The following is an 18,683-nucleotide window of genomic DNA, read 5'->3' on the forward strand; positions in this document are numbered from 1 at the left end:
ACTATGACCTTGTTTAAGTCACCTTTTCTCATTTGTGGTGGCAAATGTAAGTTATATTTACTGGCTCAACTGGTTTTGGGTAAGAGTCTCAGTAAAAAAATGAGATATTTTACTAGAAATCAGGGGAAAGATATATTAGGCAGACAAAAAAATAAAAATAGAAAAATGCATGTCCGTATGACATACAAATAAAAAGCTCGGGTAAAGAATGGGATGTGAGGGTTAGGACTATCAGTGGTAAATATATAAGCCATCATGTCACACCTAAACTGACATTGATTTTCATTTGCTGAGTATCTTTCCTTTTACTATTACCCTGAATCCATAGTAGCATGTTCTGTAGGAGTTAGGATATATGATACTATGAGAAGTATGACACACAATAGATATCTGGGCATGTATTACAATGGATTACTATCTCAATTAATAATCACACATTGGCCTGACATTTTGTTGATGAACAAAGTCTGTTGCATGTATTTGGGATGCGGTTCCTTCATATTACCTCCCTAAAAGACTTTCTATAACAAATTAAATCTGTAAAATGAGGAATATAAGAAAAAGAAATGTTGGAATTATTCCAAGCATTCATGCACAAAGTAATATTAATGACTTTTAGATACATTACATAAATAACTCCAGGTTAAGAGGCTGTGAACCTTATTTTCTTTCATTTATAAAAAATGCAAAGAATGAGTTGGCATTCTCAAAGGAGAGAAACAAAGAAATGTGTTGAAAATAAGAGAATGTTAAATCAATTTTGGTAGGTTTATTCATAAACTGGAAAGAAGACTTCTGAGTAATTTACTGCAAAATATTACATGGATGTAATAGAAAGAGGGAAATTGGAGTTTAAATCTCTTCATTAAAATAATAGTGCAATCATTGTGTTTTAAGGGAGGCAATACACCAAAACCTCTATGTCAGGGCAGGTTTAAAGCTGATCAGTTAAAGTAAATATTGATCATTATGCAAAATATATTTGGTGGAAATTAAAATTGATAAGGAATATAAATACGTCAATCCAAATTATTTCTCCTTCTAAGTAACTTACACAGTTAAAAGCACAGACCCAATTTTTTAAAGAGATTTTTACAGCCACTAGAACCCATACTGGACATTCAACTTCAAATAAAGGGGGCTTTCTGCAGGCAAGACCCTCACCTTAATCAGCATCTGCAAATATACAATATCATTCTACAAGGTAAAAAGTATTGTTGACTTTTCTCTTTTTTGTATTGTCCTTTTACTGGCAATCTTTCCATCAGCAATCACTCCTCTTCTTTCTATTTATCATTAACTTTCACCCAGATCTTCTCTTTCAGGATGGGACTGTAAGGTCAGCAGGAAGACTGATCCATAGAACTGGTAGCAGTTGAATCTGCACAATCCAGGAAATGTCAACATAGAAAAACAAATTCAGGTAGTTTGATATGGGTTTATGTTACTTGCAATGAAAAGATTCATGTCAGATAAAAGTGTCCACTAAACTTCTTATATGTATCATGTTAAAAACAAAAATCTGGTTTCCATAGTGGCTGTGCAAATTTACATTCTACCAACAGTGCTGGCTGCTGGTCAAGAACTGCCCTTACTTCTAGAGTTACCCAAGGGTCCTTTCCAAGGCCCTCTCTATAGGCAGGTAGTTCACAGCATGATTGTTGCCTTTAAGACTATCAAGAGAATCTCTCTCTCTCATTCCTTATCTCTAAAGCTCTCTGCCTTCTGTCTCTGAATTCTCAGTACTCTTTTAACATGCTATCACTTGATTATCTGCTTAGGTCTGGCCCATCCAGAAGAGTCTTTGTTGATTACCTTAAGGTGAACTGATTAGGGACTTCAATCCTATTTGAAAAAAAATCCCTTCATCTTTTTCCTATAACATAACCTAACCATGGAACAATATGCAATTATATTCTCACTCAAAATGGAAAGAATTATATAGGATGTGTATACCAGAGGGCAAGAATTGTAAGCATCATCTTAGAATTCTGTCTACGACAGCTACTATATTTATCTTTTTATCCTGAATACAGGTTTACTCTTTTTCCCTTTCTCCATATATGCTTGTTTTGTTTCACAGAAAGGCCAGTTTTCTATCGGTCTATGTCAACACACGTTATATCAGAAGAAAGAACTTGTTACATATCCTTGAGCTCAGTGAAAGATTCTAACGGAAACTGTATCCAGATCAAAGGTGGGCCTCACACATACACCATCAAACTTCATGATCCAAATCTTATCATTAGAATCAATGATCATTCATGGAATACATTGTATTATTCACTCACACACTGAGTTTTTAAGTCTAGGAGACTCTTTATTCACTCATGAAGTATCTTGTTTTATTTGAGAGAAATGGGAAAAGCTAGTCTTATACCAAAACAATTTGAGATTCATTTAAGTGTTTAGCTAGGTGGTTATTGTGGAGATTATAGGTCACGAAAATGTTTATAAAAGAGGAAAATAGCTATGTGTCACAAAATGGAAATACCACAGCCAGAATAAACTACATAAATGTCCTGATGCAACTAAAACAATGGAAAAGGAAAGGCATCAAATAGAAAAATGTAGAGATATTCCTTCTTTGAAGCATGGGAATAGACTGAAAATAAACATTAAAGGATTTTTTTCAGGCATTTGGTTTTGAAAAGACTCTGTTTACCTGTATCTTTACATCATTCAATTTATTCTCAAAAAGAATCTAGATATGAAAAAATAAAGGAGAACAAAGAAATCAGGAATGTTTATCTGTGCCAAAGAGACAGGTGGACATTTTGTAAGTACCTGGGGATCTATTAATATCAAAAAGGACACCAGCTGTAACACGGTATTCCTTCTGAGAGTGCTCCAATCAAAGACTGCCCAAAACCTTTAATAAAAATATGGAGACAACACACACACACACACACACACACACACACACACACACACACACACACATCTCACTACACACACACTACACACACCTACACACACCCACTCACACAGACTCCCACACACCTACCTTAACAGCACAGGTCACAGAGACACAATACCTACACTAGATACTACACAACACACACGTCCCTTAATCCCAAAGAGGTCAAATCACTAAATTCAAAACACACATTTCCTCCTGGTTGTAGATGAAAAGTCAGTAGCTTTGGAAAGTCAAATGAATAATTTTAACCAAAAGGGCATTAATTGTTTTCCCATAAGAAATCCATTTTATTTTCTATATATACTAAAGAGACCTAGAGTGTTAACCACTTCTTTTATTATTGTTATTTTTTAAATGGATCTAAGTATCTGGATCAATAGAAAGAGGACGCTTAAAAATAAATGATATAGGCAAGTACTCAGTCAATCAGAAAAAGAAGTCTTATTAAACAGATAAATATCATATACCATGCTTTCATGGTTGAGAGATTTAAAAAGCTGTTAGGTCAGGAGGGAATTTATAAGCCATAACTCTGACATAGCAATTTATTTTTTCATTGTATCTTAAAGGCCAGAAGACTTAATGGAAGTCCTAGGGAGTTGTTTAGGCACTAAAAGAAATTCAGGCCAGGAATTCCTAGGCGCCAGCGAGCCAAAGGGCAATTGGTGGTCTCCTTAACAGCAGTTTTCTAGTTACTGCAACCATACCGTGAAACCGAGTACTCACGCAGCAGCTTAGATTAACTGACTACCATCTAGGATCTAATGTGGACAAATAAAAACTGAATTCTCAGACTTTCCCAAACTGATCTGAGCACAAGGATTACCATGAACATCTTAAATCTGTCAAGGCCTAAGAATCTATGATTCTTTTGATCTGGGTTTATTCTAGAAATCTTTATTTATATCACGTTCTCAAAATAATTCTTAACACCAAGCAATTCAGTCACATGGAATAGCTATTTTCAAGTGTTCATCAACAATAGTAGGCAATAGAACCATTACGTAAAATTCCAGCCAGGGCTATTCAGCCCTTGCTCATTTCTGCCCTCCTCCATACTTCACTCAATGTTTTTTTTCTTTTTTACTTTTTTCGATCTTGGTCTGACTGTTGATTTAATACTCACTAATTTATTATCAATCTACCTTAACGAAAATCAACTGCAATCTGGTCATGCTGTTTTATAGATCCAATGAACTCCCACTCGATGCTATAAAGATGTAAGAGCAAAGTGACAATCAGAACTATTGGAGATTGGAAGATTAAAGGACATTTATCATTATTGTTGTCTGCACCAGGTCTGACTCCTCAGCCTCTATTCAGGCGATCTCTCACCTTATCAGACAGAGCCTGACTCCCAGTACAGGTGCAGAGAGGTTCCCTTCCAGTCAGTTTATAACAAGCACCAAGGCAAATGGATGAGGACTCTCCAGTCAGACCCAGCACGGCAGGGCACCTGGTAGTGATCAGATAGGTGGCGGCTGTATCCTGCCTCCGGAAGCCTCTCAGACGGTGGTCTGAGCAATGGCATCCAGATAGTATGTGGGCTGGTACATTTCCCAGCCTCTGGGGTAAACTTCACTAGGGATTAATGGAAGGAAAAGTACTGCTCAAGCTTCAGGAGTGAAGAGGTAGGTTAGTACTTTCCTTCTTAACTTAATTTTTCTCCTCCTAGACCTTCAGACTTTTCTGAGACATGGAGATTTTTTCTTTGCCTTTTGAAAGGTCTCAAAATTAGTTGCTCATATGCTCAATTAATTGAATGCAAGAAACTATAAGGGTAAACAAATGAAAAAAGAAAAATTTTATATGTTTAAATGACAAACTGATAAAACAGTAAGCAAGGACAGAGGGTAACTATAGATGTTATTACCACTAATAAGATTTTTTAGTTTTTCCAAGTGTTATTTATACATGTTCAACATATTGATTGTCTATGGCATTCAGATTCATTTAACAATTGTCAAGACCATTGTTGATGTATTATTCTTAAAAAATTAACCACAAAAAGCTTCTGGGTGCTTTAAAGAATATAGTGTTATTTTTAATTCTCATTCCAACATGATTTTAACTTTAAAAGACATTGAATTTGGCAAGCCTAAAAATATATTTGGGAGAAATATTCAGTAAAAACTAATTTATTATGTTGATTCTAAAGTTTCTAAAGTTATAAATAGACACAGAAAAAGCTTTTAATACCAATATAGGCCTTATGAAGGATAAAAACAGAAAGTAAGCATCACTGGTATATTCATAGATGTCTATGTTCTGCCCATCCAACAAATAGCTCTGTGCGTTGAGGCGATACTCCAGCCTTAATACTGAGGTCTCCTGGCTCAGTCTGTGTGCAGGCTTGATGGAAATAAACAAGCTAGCTTAGCTTATCAGTATTCTGTTGACTACAAACAAAATTTATTCATTTGAATGTGTTCTGAATTAAATTTAAAAAAATCACAGTCTTTTTAAGGTGTTTGCAGTGGCTCATATTAGTGTTACTTTGGATAATAATCATTTTCTTTAGGATAACATATTTATTGGAAAAGGTGATATGATCAAATGCACACAGGAGACTATGGGACAAATTATGTCAGGAATACTCTGTAATATAAAATGATACATATCAAAGTAGACTGCTAACTTGAGACAGTCCAAAGAAGAGAGCAACGTTTAAGGGATGAGATGAGGCACTGCATTAGTATAATAATTTACTCAATGTTTGCTTTATAAGAACTCTTAAAATGGTTGCATTGTGGTTTACTATTGCCAATAATATTTTTGTTAACAATAAAGGAAAAGAGATACTTCTCTTTGAAAAACGTTGTGTTTGTAGGTCAGATTCCTTTCACATAGTTTCTACTGTTACCTTTAGTTACTGTTACGGTTTATGTATCTTATATTTGGCCTGATAGTAACAGATGACACTCCTGTTTAAATGTGTCCTCTTCTATTTAAAAATTCTCTTTCTTTTTTACTCCACCATTGCACAGACTCTGTACAGCAAACAAATGGATTGGACTAAATTTCTACTTAGTCAATGACTTGGTAGGACCTGGGCACTTAAGTTTCCTGGATGATAAAGACAATTTAGTAGGTCATTTAAACCTAAGTGCAAGAGTAAATCAGCTGAGTAACATTTTATCCTCAAATCCGTATACCAGGGACCTTCTTGAATGGTTCTCCCACCTCAGTGGCTGAAGGGAAGTCTTGGTCATTTGCCATAAGAAAATGATTTGCTTGTTTTAGGAACATATGTGATTTACAGACTCTCATTAGGGAAGCATGATGTACTAAACCTTAGATAATTTATCTTATATCAAGAGGAAATGAATTTGTATAATCGCTTGTTTGTATAACTTGAACCTATCCAGGAGAATGTTTGCTTGTTTGTTGCTTTGTAATATCTATATTAAAGAATAAACAGACTTCTCAGAGACACAAGAAAGGAAATATTATACTTGGCTGTTAGCAATGTCAGACAGTTATGGGCCCAGAATAGAATTAACCAAAGGAGGCCAAGGAGCCACCAAGTCTTATTTGCAGTGAAGGATGGGGACATTTCCTAACCTTCTGCAACCTTTGGAGCCATCTGAGGAGAGAAAACCACCATCAGGGACTCAAACAAGTCTTTCAAATTAATATCTGATTTTTTGCAATTAAATTTGGATAAGGAAATAAAGAGATTTTACTGAAAATTCTTTTTAATTAATGTATGCTTTCTGGAATTTTAAAGCTTTCATTCACTGTTTTTGATTAAGTTAGGGCCTGGCAAGGAAAATGTCATCTATCTTGCATTATGGCCAAAAAAAATCTACATATGTGTTCTGTTTCTGAATTCTTAAGAGTTCTCTGAAAATAGGAAATGTTACAATGGAGGAAAAAAAGAGATATTTTAAATTTTGGAAGAAAGAAAGGAAGGTGCTTGACTACAGAATGTTTGAGTAGTTTGGTTCCATGATGTAACTGAGAAGCCTCCACTGCTGTTTTCTTTTTATGTACCTTTTCAGCACATCACATCTGTTTCTTTTCCCTCATTAGATACAAATTTGTTCCTGCAGGTTGTGGCTCTACAGACTTCTGTGACATATAAATATAAACTTCAGGTATGTGCACAAAACCCTTGAAAATTAGGTATGTTGTTAGTGTATTACTACTAACATATTCTCTCTCTTTCTCTCTCTCTTTCTGTGTGTGTGTACATATATATACACACATATATACATATATGATTTCCCTGTATATGCAATTTTTCCTAGTAGCAGATCAATATTTTTCATGAGATTCTTAGGTGGGTTAAGAAACTAGAACAAAATTTAAAACAATTTCTCTAGAAAAGGTGAAGAATCAATTATGTCACCTACCCTTATAACTTAGAATTGAAAGAAATGATTTCTGCAATTGAAAATTAATCTAGAAGAGCAGTATAAAATGTACATAGTTCAAAATATATAAAGTAATCTTAAAGAAATAGAAAATCTGCTAGGTTGGAATATAACTTAATGAAACTTTTATAGATACAGAAAAAGAATATGACTTTTGAAAGGCACTTGGTCAAGTAGGCAAATATTAGTTTGCTCACCTATTCACTACTCAAGGGACCCCACGACATAGACGGAGGAACTCCACACCCTAGGCACTACATAGAAATGGGTGTAAGGAGAAGCCATAGGCTAGACTTTATGATTAAACATTACTCATGAAATTATCTTTGTTAACCAAAATAGCATTTGTCTCTAAGCAATTTTATTAATGATTAATCATACCTAGTAATCAGTCTTCTGAACAATATTAGTTCCTTAAACCAATAGAAGCTGAGGACCATCCTACTGAGAATTCACAAAGGTTAATCTCACCTTCAGGCAACTGAAGGTAGCTAGCCATTCTAGGCACAAGCCTCGCATTTTGGGAGTTCATTTAGACTCTCCTAAAGAGTAAGCTCCTTAAAGTACTTTCATAGTATTTAGCCAGAACCCTTGCTTGTGCCATTTATTGACTTAAACATTGACAAACATTTACTGAGCAGCTACCATCATGAATAGGTATTGGAGATGCACCATTGATTAAGTAAAAGTTGTGTGGCCTGTGGCCATGGAACTTACAGTTTTTCGTGATCATTTCCTTTTGTCCTTTAAATAAAAGAGAAAAGGTGTTATTATATTTAGTCTGCTTTGATTATTTTTAAATTAAGAGGAGGGGGTGAAATAATCACATCAATTTTGTTTATATTGAATAGTATCTAGACATATACTAATATACTCTAATTAAAGAAACCGAAAAAATAGCTTTAAGTGTTAAAATTTGTGGACTTTCCAAAATGTAAGAACCATTTATGTTGGTTAGAAACAAACAATTAACAAAGCACAGGAACAAGAACCCTAAATTGTAATTTGGAAGATACATTATAAAATCCTTCATTCACATAAATAGTTCTTAAACCACACTGGATTGTGATATGAAAATATATGAACAATAACTGGTCCAAGTGAGATCAGGTTAACAAAAAAATATTATTATGTATTTCAGTTGTTTAACCCACCATAAGACTACTTAACTAGACAATTTTTATATTTATACAATTATTCTTTATAGCCTTTGTATCTGAAGTTCAAAGAAAGAGATGACAAAAGAATGAAGAATAAAATTAATACCTTTCCCTTGGTTATTCTAGTTCTTGGTTATTGAGAGCATTATTATTTCATTACTATTTTAAATAGCTCCTATAATTTACTCACTGACCTACTAAAAACACAAAATATAAGATAATGTTTCAGAGCAGATGCCTCTGAAAAATTATTCTGCATTAATATATTTATGGAAGTACTTCTGGCTCACCTTAATCTCTGTATAACATATTACTTCCTTTACCAAAATGCAAGAATTGCCACCATTAATTTATATCAAATTCTTTTCTATCCTTGCTGTTGGACTTCTTGAGCAAATAATTTGAAATATTTTTATTTCAATATTTCAAATATTGTTTTACGTTATATTTGCCATTTTTATTTTAGCCATGACTCAACACTAATTATGAAGTATGCTATATCAAAAATACCATTTGGATATTCTTAAGCATTTCTATTAAGTTCAGTCTGGCAACAATACGTTTATATTGTTGCACAGGCACCCAGTTAGCCTAGTTCATATCACTGAAAATCACTACTTTGAAAATAAAATTCTATGAGCATTCTCTCTTTGTATTCTCACCAAGCTCTTTTAAATTCTTTGTTTTTTTCTGAAGGTTTAGTGACTGAAAGAAATTATCTGTTGAGGGTTTGTGTCTATTATTGCATTCATTGTTATTTCTGTACAGCTCCTTGATTACCAGATAAATATTGGTCCCTGTCTTCTCTGAGCACCTTTCATACTCTGCAGTATAATTTTATGTTAAGGTTTAGACACCACAATTGAATAGCATAAATCTACTCATTATATCATTTAAACTTTGACTTTCTATTGTAGCCTATGAGAAAGAAGGCCTTCCCCAACTCTGCAGTCTAAATTTAAAACCTGGAAATATGACCAGATGTTCTCATTAAGCATTAAATGAATACCATACATGTATATCATTTCTTTCTTACACATAATCTGCCCCGCAATTTTAGTTTTAATTAAATATGGATTTTCTTACTTAGCTCATTCTCTGGATAGCTATGCGAACTCTAATAATATTCTTAGTATTCCCCAACGCCACTGAATTTTTATAGTCAGTGTCTCACGGTGAAACCTCAGCTAGAAACGTACAACATTTATGAACTCTTCACACAAAATGAGATCTCCTAAAATAAAACACTCCCTTCAAAAGTAAATCCTCTAAGTATTACTAGCATGGGAAAAAAATTGATAAATATAAAATGTATATATTACCACTTAAACCAAAGGGGAATATTTGTCCCTTTCATCATAGGTCTCCTTAAAACATATTCTAGTATGAACATAATGATATAAAACTTGTTCAGGCTTCAGAGTGAGCCTGCAAGGTGGAAAAGAAAACCCTAGTTCCCTGAGACACCTCTAGTCACTAATTTTTTTTCACAAAGTAATTTCAAGAGTGTCAATCATGTGCCTGGCACTGTGCCAAGACTTGGGTTATAAAATTAGAGGACCACGTACTGCCCTCTGGGGTGCAAACAGGCAAAACAAATAAGCAAAGAATATATGCATGATCCCTAAAGTGGATACATATACAAAGTACTAAAGAAGTTTCACAGAGGAGGTAGTAACTGAACTGCTTTTTAAAAAACATGTCGACTTTTGCTACATGGATAAACCAATAGAGAGGAAAACAGATATTTACCCAGAGAAAAGAGGAAATCCAGCAGTCAAAGTTAATGCTTGGAAGCCAGGACTTTGAGACTACATGTTCTAGTTCAAGCATAGCTCCACAATTTACTGACAATTTAGGAAAATTTATGTTAACTCTTTTATGTCTCAGTTTCTTCATTTATTGAATAGGAACTACATTCTAGGATTAATGGGAGGATAGCCTGAGTCAATGTATATGAAGTGTTTAGAAGAGTGTCTGAGTGTTTGCCAAGTAAAATTAGAAAACTTTAAGTTTTCAGAAATATAAAATTTAATAAATGAATTTGGTGAGACAGACTGGTCAGATAACAATAACTTTAAGGGGCCTTAAAAATATATATAGAAAGGATATTTTGAGCAGAGGAGTGATGTGGTAGATTCAAGAAGATTCAAATTCTTTGTCACTTCTCCCATTTGAGAAGTAGGGTTTATTGATCCTACTCCTTTTGAATTGAACTTTGTCTTAGGAACAACATTGATGGAAAGATTATGACAGAAATGTGTGTGCGTTGCTGGGCCCATGCCCTAAGGGACTCCGGAATTCACTTCCAGTTGTAGGCTCCCTCCCTCTGGGAGCTCTGGGTCTCCCTGTAAGAAGCCTGATGATGCAGAAGACGCTGCTCACAGAGACTCTGGTGACTATCTCAGCTGAACCCCGGCTTCCAACTGCCCCCACCCGGGCACCAGACCTGTGAGTGGAGCTGCCTCGGATCCTCCAGACCAGAAAGTCTGGTCCTGAAAGGCTCACAGTGGACTCCTCCAGTGTTGGATGTAAGAGAGGAATTATGCATCTCATCCCTGCCTGAAATTCTGGACCAGTGAAGTGATGAAACACTGTAAGAATGGCTGTCTTTTAAGTTATTACATTTTGAAGTCATTTGTTAGTCATCAATAAAGAATCTAATGGGAATGAATCACAAGGCCAGACTTCTCCATTATAAAGATCTCTCTGCCTTTGTGATGGTAGAGAGGATATAATGACTGGACTGAGTCTGGAAGCTGTAGAATGATAAGGAGATTTCCAAATTAACCCAAAACAGAGATTGCGAGGACCTAAACTAGTGTATGTATTAGTTGTGAAGAAAAAGGGGTATTATTAAATTAAAAATCAAAGTTTTGCTTTTCTGCATTTTTTCCTTTTGCTTCAAGGTCCTCTTTCTATTGAGTAGATACAATTTATGAAAAGTAAATTACGTGGCTGAAATGGAATTCAAGATTGCAGGCTAAAAAGCCAAACTTCATTTCTTATTCTCTAATGTTCTTGAAGAGAAACATCATTTTAAAAATAAACATCATTTTGACATTTGCTTGTTGATTTTATAGATAGATATATACGTAGAAATGCCAAGGATCCTGGAGGATTCAGACTATAATACTGGCATAATAAACCATTACGTAAGGAAGGATACAAAGTGATTTAAGGCCTCGCTGATGGCAGTGGATCCCTAAGTGAGAGGAAAGAGAATAGATTAATGAGCATAATATGGGACCAGAATGAAGTCTTTTAAGTATTCTTGGGCAAGCCTAGCATATGCCCATTACTAGGATTAAATCCAGTAGAAGTGGTCTAAACTTCTTTGTATCCCAAACTTTTTGGCCAAGACCATGAGTTAGAATTCATTTAATATTTCAATCTAATGTAAAAAACACATACACTCAAAACCAATACCATCACTTCAAAACACATTCCCTTTGTCTTACAAGCGTCAATATGGTGTTTTCTGGGTTATTTTTAAAGTTCTGTATGACCCAACAGATTGATGCCACCAGCCAAAGATTTCAGTTTAAAAAGCACTTGTTTACAGAAAATAAATAATAAAATATATTTAAGAGATCCAAAAAATAGTATTTCTGTGAATATCATCCAGACACTAAAAGTCTCTTGAAGAATGCCTTCACAGAGCATGGCAGTGCAATATTTGCTTCTGAAAGATGTACCAGATCAATAAGAAAGCCTCCCAGCTTGAAGTGGTAGAAGCAGTAACAGTTTTCTATAACCTCGATAGGGATGTGGACATACTAGAAATGAGACAAGAGATGTAACTGTCTGGGCCTTAGACGAGCAGGACAGATTGCCTGTATGGACAGTATGACTGAGCACCATGTCCAGACACAGCCTCCTCTGTGAATGCTGGGAAATCATGCTCCAGGACCAGCTACATCTCTGCAGAGGCTAGTAGTAGAAGGTGGAAAAGAAAGGACCTGCAACACATTGCTAAATTTCCCTGCCCCAAAAGTTTATATTAGTTTGAGAATATGAGGGGTATTATATGTAAATCTTTCTTTTCCGGCTACATTTAGAATTGTTTTTTGATATGGACAAAGGAGTCTGACTCACAGGGATCAAAGTATCATTTTTATTATGAAAAAACAATAAGAAAATACTGTTTTAGGTCTGTTGTGCATATGTACTTCACTTACCAATGACAATCTTATCCATCCAATTGAAGTCAGTGTTACAAAACTATAGGCCTCCCCAAGGGGGCCCTACATAGAGAAAGAGAGGATCTATGCTTTCTTAAAGGCCAGGTGTGTATGTGTGAGAGAGAGATAGAGAAAGGGAAAGAAAAGAAAGAGAAAGAGACAGAGAAAGAGAAAAGACATGATATGAGCACAGAAGGCACAATTCTTTTACAGAAATCACCAACCAAGTAAGTCATTCCTCTTCTCACAGAATGGACAATGAAAGAAAGACAAATTGCTTCTCTGCACATAAAAATATCAGGGATGGGGAAATTGTTCTATAAACAGTCATAGTCAACATTTATTGAGCCTTCACCATAAACCAAACCCTGCTTAATAATGTGCTCAGGTGTCTTTTACTTTTAATACCCTACTATATTCTGTATTTCCCTCTGTATTAAACTCACAGGTGAAATGCTGGAAAAGTAACCTCGCGTCAGTTTGCCTAACTCAAGATATTCCGCCTCTGCAATCTGGCTCCTGTCCATTACACTTGCAGAGATGGCTCTCACTGAGGTCATCAGTAACTTCCTCATTGCCAAATACAATGGGCAACATTATGGGTTTTGTTCTTTTACTTTTTTTTTTTTTTTTTACTTTTCATTTTTGAGGACTCTGTAGAATGTACTATTACTAACCCCTCTCCTCCTTGAAGACTTCTTCACCCATGGTTTCTATGACACCGGCGTTTATGCCCCTTCATACACAGGGATATCAGTCTTCTTTATGTTTCCACCCTCTTTGCCCACACCCAAAATGTTGGAAGAACCTTGTAATTCATTGTTTGACTTACTATATATAGCATCAACTGTTATCTATATGTTGATAATGATTCTCAGGTGTATATACATATACATACATACATATATATATATATATATATATATATATAGGTCAGATCTCTTACATGATCTTTAAACCAATATTCATAACTACTGTTATGTCACTACTTGGAATTTTCAGAGGCTCCACAAATACAAAATTTCAGAAGTAACCCACTATTATACTGTAAAACACACTTGCCTTGCCTTTAGTCCATACACTTATCTGAGTTCATGAAAAACCCCTTCAAGAATTTGCCGAACCAGATTTTTGAAGGAGAGTATAGATTCCTGCTTTCCCTTACCAAACATCTCTTCTATGTCTTATTAATGTCTGGCTTCTCAGTTTTCACAGAAAGCATTGCTAACACTATGTCACCTTAACCCCGAAGTCCTTCTAGAAATTCTTGAGAGAGAGGTCAAAGTCGAATACTGGAATATGTGAAAAAACATGCTGGCGTTTCTAGGTAGCCTTATCTAGAAATCATCATCTGGTGAAAGTAATTTTGAAAGGGAATCCACACTAAACTAAATGTAAAAAAGTCTATCTTAGTGTTTATGTATGTGGAGCAAAAAATGATGTGAACTCTTTGATTTTTGAGACAAATAAAAAGCAAACCATTTCTGAACTTATTGGGATAGTACCAGAACACAGGCATTGAAGAAAAACCTGAGGTTATAGGAAATGAAGCAAAAGTCAAAACAAAATAACAACAACAAAAAAAACCTTAAAAATAATCATTTCTTTGACATAGAAACTAGATTTTCTAATCAATAAATAAACTAAATATTAAAAAATTAAGCCTTATTAGGAAAAGATGGAAAGATACATGTATCATAGGATGTATCTTTGAAAAGTTGTTTCCAAAGTCATCTTTGATTGTATTGCTTAAGGTTTAATATTAGCAATTATTAAAGGATGTATAATGTTTTGGGTGTGAATTTACATACCTTCTAATATTTAATGCCTTGAGACCTATCCTCTGCCATCTCATATCAATGTAATCAAATTGCAATGGCAGCTCCTTAAACTAACACATTTTACCTCTGAATAATTGAAGTTGCAAAAATAAATATTCAAGGAGACAAGTGTGACATTAAACATTCTACTATACTCGAAAGCATTATGAGTTTGAGAAAAGGCAGACAATTAAATTATTTTCTTGTAGTGCTTTTCAATGAGGCACCAGCTCAATGAAGTAACATTTATGTTACTGAAAGGTAGTGGCACAGTAAATCCTACTTCATTGCCAATAAACTGAAGATCAAAACAATCAACCAAGCTCCACTGGTAATAAATTGAAAGTCAGTGGAGCACAAAATGTATTACTGTTAGAATTAATTTTGGCACAAAATGGGTTGTTGAGTTTTCTCCTTTTTTAAGGCAAATCAAGCCCAAGGAAATAGTTAATAGACTGTTGAAAGGTAAATTCAATGTGCTCACAGTATTCTGATGGAATTTGAATTTTATATTTGATTTTTGAAAACACTAATCATCTGGACTCCCATTTTATGTGTTTAGGATAAATTTTTACAATAGTTTGATGATTAAGTCACATCTTAAAAATGCCTATTGGTTTACATACAGAATTTTTCATATTTTATCAAATTTTTTCAATAGTATTTACCAAACAGCTATTAGAGACCAGCAGTCAGTCCAATGATTGATTACAATGAATTGGATTTATATTTTTGGATTTGTGTGATTTAAAACTTACTAACAAAATTGTAATATGTCATAGGAAGTTGTTTAGATACTGAGAGAATTTATAGACATATCATATGGTGCCAAGTGAAGGAAGCTGACAAATTTTAAGGGTGCTCTTAAAATGTAGGAATGAGAAAGCTGAGCCCACACCTGGTGCTGAACCTCTTTGGATGGGAATTGCAGGGATGAGGCAAGTTCATGGCTCCCCTACAGGTGACTGCCAGCCTCTCATTACTTTGATTCTCTTTTCTTCTGCCCACTTTAAACTAGCATTGAGCCTTTTTAAGAATGTTGCATTGTTTAACTTTTTATAATAGTAAGTAACTGTAGCTATTGATGAGGAGTGTTCCATCCATTGTAGGTGATAATATCTTCTAGTATTTAAAATAATAGATGTAGTTTTGGCTACTGGATTTTAAGTCAACCAAGTTGAAGGACCAATGTTTATTATTAAATATAATTATAAAGCTTTATCAAGTAATCTATAGAGAAGGTGTTTTTCCTGTAATATTCTTCTGACCCTCTTTGGCCACACCACTTTTTCAAAGGCTTTCTGAAAGGGTAGAGATACATAAAACTAAATACATAATTCAGTTCCTCATTGACCCAAGTTCCATAGGTCTGTAAAAATTACATAAGACCATGTTTAAGGTTCATAAATGTGACATAAGAGTCATAAATTGTCTTTGTGCATCTCACTAAACCCAACAGAAGAACCGTGAGTACTTCATATCATTGCATGATATTATGCTGTCTGGGCCAGACTCCCAATATGTGATAGAGCCTTTTAGAACCCTTTTTATTCCATGAAAATGCAAAAGGCTCTTTAATTTTTCTTATTGTATCACTTGGAGAAATTAAGACTGTCATTCAAAAATTCTTAAATAGTATACTGAGAGGATTTACCACAGAAATACATAAATTTTCAGAATTTGAAAAGATGTTCATTCAATACCTCCATTTAGAATGCGGTGACTAACTTGTTCAAGATTATCTGGTGCAAAATTAGAATTTTGTTTTAAATCCCATAATTCACACAGATTTCTTTTAATTACAAAGCATCTTTTATGCAATAGCCTTCACTCTGAGGATATCTTAGTCCTTTCGTAGTACTTGGTTTCTCATAATAAGGATTCATAACAGATATCATTTGGCTAAAAATTCATCTTTTCTTATCATCTAAAACTGAATTTTTGCCTGTGAATCTCCATAAAGCACAAAAGAGATGACTATCATTATGAAAATCCATTTGAAAACATTTATAACTTTATTTCTGTATATCTACCAAGTTAAAACTGTTCCTTAATCCATATGGGAGTTGACTTCCATAGTTACATAAAGAAGTAATTTAGTAGAAAAAATATTATCCTTGTTAGTAATAAAAAACAATGTTTATTCATTTACTGATAATAGGTATCCCAGTCAGTCACAAATAAACCTTACCAAGAGTATTCTGTACAGGAAATAATATTCCTGAATTTCCTCAGAATCTGAATGTTGTGGCCCAATAAAGTATATAAAACTCACATGCACCTGTACCTACAAGATAGAAATCATTACTCAGGGGCTTTGTTGAGTAGATAAAATTACCTTTGAAGAATGACTGCCTATTCTTATGCTAGTGAGGATGATAATGATAATAAGAGCTATCAATTTATCCTGCTAATGTGTAAAAGAGTCTCCTATGTTCAACTATGAGTTTTAAGCAATCACTATAACAAATCAATAAACAAATATCTAGAAATAATATAAAAATATTCCTAGTAGTTGATAAATATTGACAAATATTAGTAGGTATAATTGTTTATAAGAATTAAAGGCATTTTATGGAATTTTTAAATCATTTATGTTACAAAAATAGGAGATATTAAAATGCATATAGAATGATATGCTTTCAGTATTTAGTAATTTTTTTTTGCATTTCCAGCCTTTGTTTATCTAATCAAACTGTAAATATTTTAAGGGGAGTAAAAATGGTTGAAATAAGTGTAAAAGTTCTGAAAAATCATAGAAGTTATGCTAATATGATTACAATGGAAATGAAACCTAAAATGAATGAAATTGAATAAAGAACAATAAAAGATGAGGGAGGAGATTAGAAATGAGATAAAGAGAAAAATGTAATAAAATTGATCCAATGAAATACTTGATTTGAATAACCAAGAAGATGTAATCAATGTGAAAGGACACAACATAGAAAAACAGTGCTTGTTCATAATAGATAAAAAGTCATAAAAATCCATCAACTCATGAATGAATAAGTGAAGTGAGACATACAATCTATGAAATGAATACTGCTCAGCAATAAAATGGAACAAAATGACTGAAACATCTACAGAATGGATGATTCAAATGCACTGTGCTAAGTGAAAAAAGCTGGACATAAGAAGCTGCATACTATATCATCCCATTTACATGACATTCTAGAAGAAGCAAAAGCATAGGGACAAAAATCAGATCAATGGGTGCTACGGGCAATAAATGGGGAAGGTGATTAACTAAAAAGGAGCCTGAGCAGAATTTTTTGAATGATAAAAATTTCTACAGCTTGATTCTGGTGGTGGTTACATGTGGTGGATCATACATGCTATGTATAATCGCGCATTAATGGTTTGCCCCATGCATATAAGCAACAGAAGAACCATGAGTTCTTCTGTATAGATTCGCATTGTATGTTATTGCATATTTAAGATGATCACATATAAATACTCATTATATTGCGCATTTAAAATCGGTGAATTTTATGGTACATAAATTTTATCTTAATAAACATGATTCAAAGAAGAAGAATGAAAATTGGAGGAGGTAGAGGAGGAAGAGGAGGAGGGGAAGGAAGAAGAAGATAAAAAATATTAAATATTGAAGATTGGTATCTAAGATACAACATACAGATAAGTAGTGTTTATAAAGAAGGAAACCAAAACAAGGAAATTGAATTAATGCTAAAATGTATACTTCAAGAAAACTTTCTATAAGGAAGAGAAATTACATATTGAAAGTCAAAATACCTACCTGAAAATCCTGAATCAGAACAACAACTACTAAGCCATTTGCTAGTAAAATTACTGGATTAAAATATATTTGATAAAATAACTTGTGCATCTAGGGAAAGAGAGAACATGACTTAAAATACACAGAAAATATTTTGTCATCAGATTTTATGAAAACACTTTAGTATCAGAAAAAGGTGGCTTAACATGTTTAAATTACTCAAGGGATTAAAAATGTGAGTCAAAGATTTTATGTCCAGCATAACTGATTTACAGCGATATTGCTACTAATACATGACTAAGGGAATACTAGTCCCATAAGCTGCTCTTAAGAATTTTATTAGTGATCTTAACATTATTAGATGATGAGCATTAAACCTATGGTAATCTGTAGAATTAAGACTAAGTAAGGGCTTAAAACAAAACTGTGTCTGTATGTCTGATAATGTGGATAAAGTGCAACTATGAAAAAATAAGTG

This window comes from Manis javanica, chromosome 9, assembly GCF_040802235.1.
Source record: "Manis javanica isolate MJ-LG chromosome 9, MJ_LKY, whole genome shotgun sequence".
Lineage (NCBI taxonomy): Eukaryota > Metazoa > Chordata > Mammalia > Pholidota > Manidae > Manis > Manis javanica.